Raw genomic sequence first — 7,500 nt, 5'->3', positions numbered from 1 at the left:
AAATAAAAAAGCAACAAAAACCAAAAAATTCCCGCCGCCCCGCCCCCCCCCCCCCCCACCTCCCCCCGTGCAGGCACCCCTGCAAACGGGCCTCCGGCACGGCAGCCCGGCCGCCGCACCCCCACCCGCAAGCCCCCCCCCACCGCCGCCCCGGCCGAGAGCGCACAAGCAGCCCCTGCCGCCGCCCCCCCCCACCCCCCCCCCGGTGCGGGCACCCCTGCATACGGGCCTCCGGCACGGCCGCTCCGCTGCCCCCCCCCACCCCGCCACCCCCCCACCGCCGCCCCGGCCGAGAGCGCACAAGCAGCCCCTGCCGCCGCCCCCCCCCCCCCCCCCCCCCCGACTCAAACCTCAATCTTCTCGGAAAAGAGGCCCCGTCCCCAGCCTACCTCAGCGCAAGGCTCCCCGCCTGCTCCTCGACCCCGTCTCTCAGTCTCTGTCTCCCCCTTCTGCCGCGGGGAAGCGCCCGCCCCTTGCCGGCGGGTGGGCGGGGCGGGCCGGCTCGGGTTCCGGTTGCTAAGCAGCAGGGTGGCACTCGTTGACCCCGGGCGCCGCTCCGTCTGCCGATGGGCGGGCCGGTGCTGGCTCTCAAGAAATTTTTGTAACTGTTTCCCTGCTCTGCTTTGGTTTTGTTTTTTTTTCTCGCCCACCGTCAGAACCGATGCAGAGTAAGAAAGCCTTCAGCGAGACAGTCCGGCCAAGCTTAGCGCCTTCCACTAGATACGGCGAAGTCTCGGAAACGGGGGGTGGCGAGGGGAATTTCAGGCGCGCGCCGCCTCCCCCCTCCTGCACCACCCCCCCCCGCAAGCGACGGGAAGGGGCGCCGCTTTCCATCAGCTCGGCTGAAACGCCCGAGGACGGGGCGGCGTCTCTGTTTCAAAAGCGGAAAAAGAAATAAAAAAGCAACAAAAACCAAAAAATTCCCGCCGCCCCCCCCAACCCACCCCCGTGCAGGCACCCCTGCATACGGGCCTCCGGCAGGACCGGCCTGCCGCCCCCAGCCACCCCCCCGCAAGCCCCCCCACCGCCGCCCCGGCTGAGAGAGCACAGGCACCCCGCCGCCGCCCCTTCCCACCCCGTGCAGGCACCCCTGCATACGGGCCTCCGGCAGGGCCGGCCTGCCGCCCCCAGCCACCCCCCGCAAGCCCCCCCCACCGCCGCCCCGGCTCAGAGAGCACAGGCAGCCCGCCGCCGGCCCACCCACCCCGTGCAGGCACCCCTGCATACGGGCCTCCGGCAGGGCCGGCCTGCCGACCCCAGCCACCCCCCGCAAGCCCCCCCACCGCCGCCCCGACTGAGAGAGCACAGGCAGCCCGCCGCCGGCCCTTCCCACCCCGTGCAGGCACCCCTGCATACGGGCCTCCGGCAGGGCCGGCCTGCCGCCCCCAGCCACCCCCCGCAAGCCCCCCCACCGCCGCCCCGGCTCAGAGAGCACAGGCAGCCCGCCGCCGGCCCACCCACCCCGTGCAGGCACCCCTGCATACGGGCCTCCGGCAGGACCGGCCTGCCGCCCCCAGCCACCCCCCGCAAGCCCCCCCACCGCCGCCCCGGCTGAGAGAGCACAGGCACCCCGCCGCCGGCCCTTCCCACCCCGTGCAGGCACCCCTGCATACGGGCCTCCGGCAGGGCCGGCCTGCCGCCCCCAGCCACCCCCCGCAAGCCCCCCCCACCGCCGCCCCGGCTCAGAGAGCACAGGCAGCCCGCCGCCGGCCCACCCACCCCATGCAGGCACCCCTGCATACGGGCCTCCGGCAGGGCCGGCCTGCCGACCCCAGCCACCCCCCGCAAGCCCCCCCACCGCCGCCCCGACTGAGAGAGCACAGGCAGCCCGCCGCCGGCCCTTCCCACCCCGTGCAGGCACCCCTGCATACGGGCCTCCGGCAGGGCCGGCCTGCCGACCCCAGCCACCCCCCGCAACCCCCCCCACCGCCGCCCCGGCTGAGAGAGCACAGGCAGCCCGCCGCCGGCCCTTCCCACCCCGTGCAGGCACCCCTGCATACGGGCCTCCGGCACGGCCGGCCTGCCGCCCCCAGCCACCCCCCGCAAGCCCCCCCCACCGCCGCCCCGACTCAGAGAGCACAGGCAGCCCGCCGCAGGCCCACCCACCCCGTGCAGGCACCCCTGCATACGGGCCTCCGGCAGGGCCGGCCTGCCGACCCCAGCCACCCCCCGCAAGCCCCCCCACCGCCGCCCCGACTGAGACAGCACAGGCAGCCCGCCGCCGGCCCTTCCCACCCCGTGCAGGCACCCCTGCATACGGGCCTCCGGCAGGACCGGCCTGCCGACCCCAGCCACCCCCCGCAAGCCCCCCCACCGCCGCCCCGGCTGAGAGAGCACAGGCAGCCCGCCGCCGGCCCTTCCCACCCCGTGCAGGCACCCCTGCATACGGGCCTCCGGCAGAGCCGGCCTGCCGCCCCCAGCCACCCCCCGCAAGCCCCCCCACCGCCGCCCCGGCTCAGAGAGCACAGGAACCCCGCCGCCGCCCCTTCCCACCCCGTGCAGGCACCCCTGCATACGGGCCTCCGGCAGGGCCGGCCTGCCGCCCCCAGCCACCCCCCGCAAGCCCCCCCACCGCCGCCCCGGCTCAGAGAGCACAGGAACCCCGCCGCCGCCCCTTCCCACCCCGTGCAGGCACCCCTGCATACGGGCCTCCGGCAGGGCCGGCCTGCCGCCCCCAGCCACCCCCCGCAAGCCCCCCCACCGCCGCCCCGGCTCAGAGAGCACAGGCAGCCCGCCGCCGGCCCACCCACCCTGTGCAGGCACCCCTGCATACGGGCCTCCGGCAGGACCGGCCTGCCGCCCCCAGCCACCCCCCGCAAGCCCCCCCACCGCCGCCCCGGCTGAGAGAGCACAGGCAACCCGCCGCCGCCCCTTCCCACCCCGTGCAGGCACCCCTGCATACGGGCCTCCGGCAGGGCCGGCCTGCCGCCCCCAGCCACCCCCCGCAAGCCCCCCCACCGCCGCCCCGGCTGAGAGAGCACAGGCAGCCCGCCGCCGGCCCACCCACCCTGTGCAGGCACCCCTGCATACGGGCCTCCGGCAGGACCGGCCTGCCGCCCCAAGCCACCCCCCGCAAGCCCCCCCACCGCCGCCCCGGCTGAGAGAGCACAGGCACCCCGCCGCCGCCCCTTCCCACCCCGTGCAGGCACCCCTGCATACGGGCCTCCGGCAGGGCCGGCCTGCCGCCCCCAGCCACCCCCCGCAAGCCCCCCCCACCGCCGCCCCGGCTCAGAGAGCACAGGCAGCCCGCCGCAGGCCCACCCACCCCGTGCAGGCACCCCTGCATACGGGCCTCCGGCAGGGCCGGCCTGCCGACCCCAGCCACCCCCCGCAAGCCCCCCCACCGCCGCCCCGGCTGAGAGAGCACAGGCACCCCGCCGCCGCCCCTTCCCACCCCGTGCAGGCACCCCTGCATACGGGCCTCCGGCAGGGCCGGCCTGCCGCCCCCAGCCACCCCCCGCAAGCCCCCCCCACCGCCGCCCCGGCTCAGAGAGCACAGGCAGCCCGCCGCCGGCCCACCCACCCCGTGCAGGCACCCCTGCATACGGGCCTCCGGCAGGGCCGGCCTGCCGACCCCAGCCACCCCCCGCAAGCCCCCCCACCGCCGCCCCGACTGAGACAGCACAGGCAGCCCGCCGCCGGCCCTTCCCACCCCGTGCAGGCACCCCTGCATACGGGCCTCCGGCAGGGCCGGCCTGCCGCCCCCAGCCACCCCCCGCAAGCCCCCCCACCGCCGCCCCGGCTGAGAGAGCACAGGCAACCCGCCGCCGCCCCTTCCCACCCCGTGCAGGCACCCCTGCATACGGGCCTCCGGCAGGGCCGGCCTGCCGCCCCCAGCCACCCCCCGCAAGCCCCCCCCACCGCCGCCCCGGCTCAGAGAGCACAGGCAGCCCGCCGCAGGCCCACCCACCCCGTGCAGGCACCCCTGCATACGGGCCTCCGGCAGGGCCGGCCTGCCGACCCCAGCCACCCCCCGCAACCCCCCCCACCGCCGCCCCGGCTGAGAGAGCACAGGCAGCCCGCCGCCGGCCCTTCCCACCCCGTGCAGGCACCCCTGCATACGGGCCTCCGGCAGGGCCGGCCTGCCGACCCCAGCCACCCCCCGCAACCCCCCCCACCGCCGCCCCGGCTGAGAGAGCACAGGCAGCCCGCCGCCGGCCCTTCCCACCCCGTGCAGGCACCCCTGCATACGGGCCTCCGGCAGGGCCGGCCTGCCGCCCCCAGCCACCCGCCACAGGCCCCCCCACCGCCGCCCCGGCTGAGAGAGCACAGGCAGCCCGCCGCCGGCCCTTCCCACCCCGTGCAGGCACCCCTGCATACGGGCCTCCGGCAGGGCCGGCCTGCCGACCCCAGCCACCCCCCGCAAGCCCCCCCACCGCCGCCCCGGCTCAGAGAGCACAGGCACCCCGCCGCCGCCCCTTCCCACCCCGTGCAGGCACCCCTGCATACGGGCCTCCGGCAGGGCCGGCCTGCCGCCCCCAGCCACCCCCCGCAAGCCCCCCCCACCGCCGCCCCGGCTCAGAGAGCACAGGCAGCCCGCCGCAGGCCCACCCACCCCGTGCAGGCACCCCTGCATACGGGCCTCCGGCAGGGCGGGCCTGCCGACCCCAGCCACCCCCCGCAAGCCCCCCCACCGCCGCCCCGACTGAAACAGCACAGGCAGCCCGCCGCCGGCCCTTCCCACCCCGTGCAGGCACCCCTGCATACGGGCCTCCGGCAGGGCCGGCCTGCCGCCCCCAGCCACCCGCCACAGGCCCCCCCACCGCCGCCCCGGCTGAGAGAGCACAGGCAGCCCGCCGCCGCCCCTTCCCACCCCGTGCAGGCACCCCTGCATACGGGCCTCCGGCAGGGCCGGCCTGCCGACCCCAGCCACCCCCCGCAAGCCCCCCCACCGCCGCCCCGACTGAAACAGCACAGGCAGCCCGCCGCCGGCCCTTCCCACCCCGTGCAGGCACCCCTGCATACGGGCCTCCGGCAGGGCCGGCCTGCCGCCCCCAGCCACCCGCCACAGGCCCCCCCACCGCCGCCCCGGCTGAGAGAGCACAGGCAGCCCGCCGCCGCCCCTTCCCACCCCGTGCAGGCACCCCTGCATACGGGCCTCCGGCAGGGCCGGCCTGCCGACCCCAGCCACCCCCCGCAAGCCCCCCCACCGCCGCCCCGGCTGAGAGAGCACAGGCAGCCCGCCGCCGGCCCACCCACCCTGTGCAGGCACCCCTGCATACGGGCCTCCGGCAGGACCGGCCTGCCGCCCCAAGCCACCCCCCGCAAGCCCCCCCACCGCCGCCCCGGCTGAGAGAGCACAGGCAGCCCGCCGCCGCCCCTTCCCACCCCGTGCAGGCACCCCTGCATACGGGCCTCCAGCACGGGCGACCCGCTCTGTCCGCAGGGAGGACAGGTCTACCCCTTCTGCCGGCAGGGAGGCCAGGTCTACCCGTTCTGCCGGCAGGGAGGCCAGGTCTACCCGTTTTACCTGCAGGGAGACCAGGTCTACCCGTTCTGCCGGCAGGGAGGCCAGGTCTACCCGTTTTACCGGCAGGGATGCCAGGTCTACCCGTTCTGGCGGCAGGGAGGCCAGGTCTACCTGTTTTACCGGCAGGGATGCCAGGTCTACCCGTTCTAGCGGCAGGGAGACCAGGTCTACCCGTATTGCCGGCAGGGATGCCAGGTCTACCCGTTTTTCCGGCAGGGATGCCAGGTCTACCCATTTACCGGCAGGGATGCCAGGTCTACCCGTTTTGCCGGCAGGGATGCCAGGTCTACCCGTTCTGGCGGCAGGGAGAACAGGTCTACCCGTTTTACCTGCAGGGAGAACAGGTCTACCCGTTTTGCCGGCAGGGATGCCAGGTCTACCCGTTTTACCTGCAGGGATGCCAGGTCTACCCGTTTTACCGGCAGGGAGGCCAGGTCTACCCATGTTGCCGGCAGGGAGGCCAGGTCTACCCGTTCTAGCGGCAGGGAGACCAGGTCTACCCATTTACCGGCAGGGAGACCAGGTCTACCCGTTTTGCCGGCAGGGATGCCAGGTCTACCCGTTTTGCCGGCAGGGAGAACAGGTCTACCCGTTTTACCTGCAGGGAGGCCATGTCTACCCGTTTTACCGGCAGGGAGACCAGGTCTACCCGTTTTGCCGGCAGGGATGCCAGGTCTACCCGTTCTGGCGGCAGGGAGACCAGGTCTACCCGTTCTGCCGGCAGGGATACCAGGTCTACCCGTTTTACCTGCACGGAGACCAGGTCTACCCATTTTACCGGCAGGGAGGCCAGGTCTACCCGTTCTGGCGGCAGGGAGAACAGGTCTACCCTTTTTGCCGGCAGGGAGACCAGGTCTACCCGTTTTACCGGCAGGGATGCCAGGTCTACCCGTTTTGCCGGCAGGGATAACAGGTCTACCCGTTTTACCTGCAGGGAGACCAGGTCTACCCGTTTTACCGGCAGGGAGACCAGGTCTACCCGTTTTGCCGGCAGGGATGCCAGGTCTACCCGTTCTGGCGGCAGGGAGGCCAGGTCTACCCGTTCTGCCGGCAGGGAGGCCAGGTCTACCCGTTTTGCCGGCAGGGAGAACAGGTCTACCCGTTTTACCGGCAGGGAGACCAGGTCTACCCGTTTTGCCGGCAGGGATGCCAGGTCTACCCGTTCTGGCGGCAGGGAGGCCAGGTCTACCCGTTCTGCCGGCAGGGAGGCCAGGTCTACCCGTTTTACCTGCAGGGAGGCCAGGTCTACCCGTTTTGGCGGCAGGGAGACCAGGTCTACCCGTTTTGCCGGCAGGGATGCCAGGTCTACCCGCTTCCGGCAGGGATGCCAGGTCTACCCGGTTCCAGGCAGGGAGGCCTCGTCTACCCGTTCTGCCGGCAGGGAGGCCAGGTCTACCCGTTTTACCGGCAGGGATGCCAGGTCTACCCGCTTCCGGCAGGGATGCCAGGTCTACCCGGTTCCAGGCAGGGAGGCCTCGTCTACCCGTTCTGCCGGCAGGGAGGCCAGGTCTACCCGTTTTACCGGCAGGGATGCCAGGTCTACCCGCTTCCGGCAGGGATGCCAGGTCTACCCGGTTCCAGGCAGGGAGGCCTCGTCTACCCGTTCTGCCGGCAGGGAGGCCAGGTCTACCCGTTTTACCGTCCGCCGGGTCCGGTGTGCCCGATGTGGCCGCCGGAGCTGCCGGCGGAAAGGGATGCCTCGTCTACCTCGCTCCGGCGGGACTTTGGCTCCACCGCGGTTCTGGCAGGTAGACGTCTTGCCCGGTTCTTCTTCGGAGCTGCCGAAGGGGTCGCTGCTTTGCGCTGCCTCCAGTTACGTCATGGTAAGAGTCGGCGGCGCTCGCGCGCCTCCCCGCTGGGGGAAGACGGTTCTCTTCGAGCCCGCCGGGGCCGGGGACCTCGCTGTCCGTATACTAGGGCAGAGGGCTGGCGCTCGCGGACCAGCGCCATCGAACCGCTGCAGCTACTCGCGGTTCAGCCGGCAGACTCGGGTGTTGCACGGCGGCTGTGGCCGTGGCCGTTCTGCCTCC

The sequence above is a fragment of the Opisthocomus hoazin genome, unplaced genomic scaffold, assembly GCF_030867145.1.
Source record: "Opisthocomus hoazin isolate bOpiHoa1 unplaced genomic scaffold, bOpiHoa1.hap1 HAP1_SCAFFOLD_81, whole genome shotgun sequence".
NCBI classification, from domain to species: Eukaryota; Metazoa; Chordata; class Aves; order Opisthocomiformes; family Opisthocomidae; genus Opisthocomus; species Opisthocomus hoazin.
Note: the sequence above shows the minus strand (reverse complement) of the source record.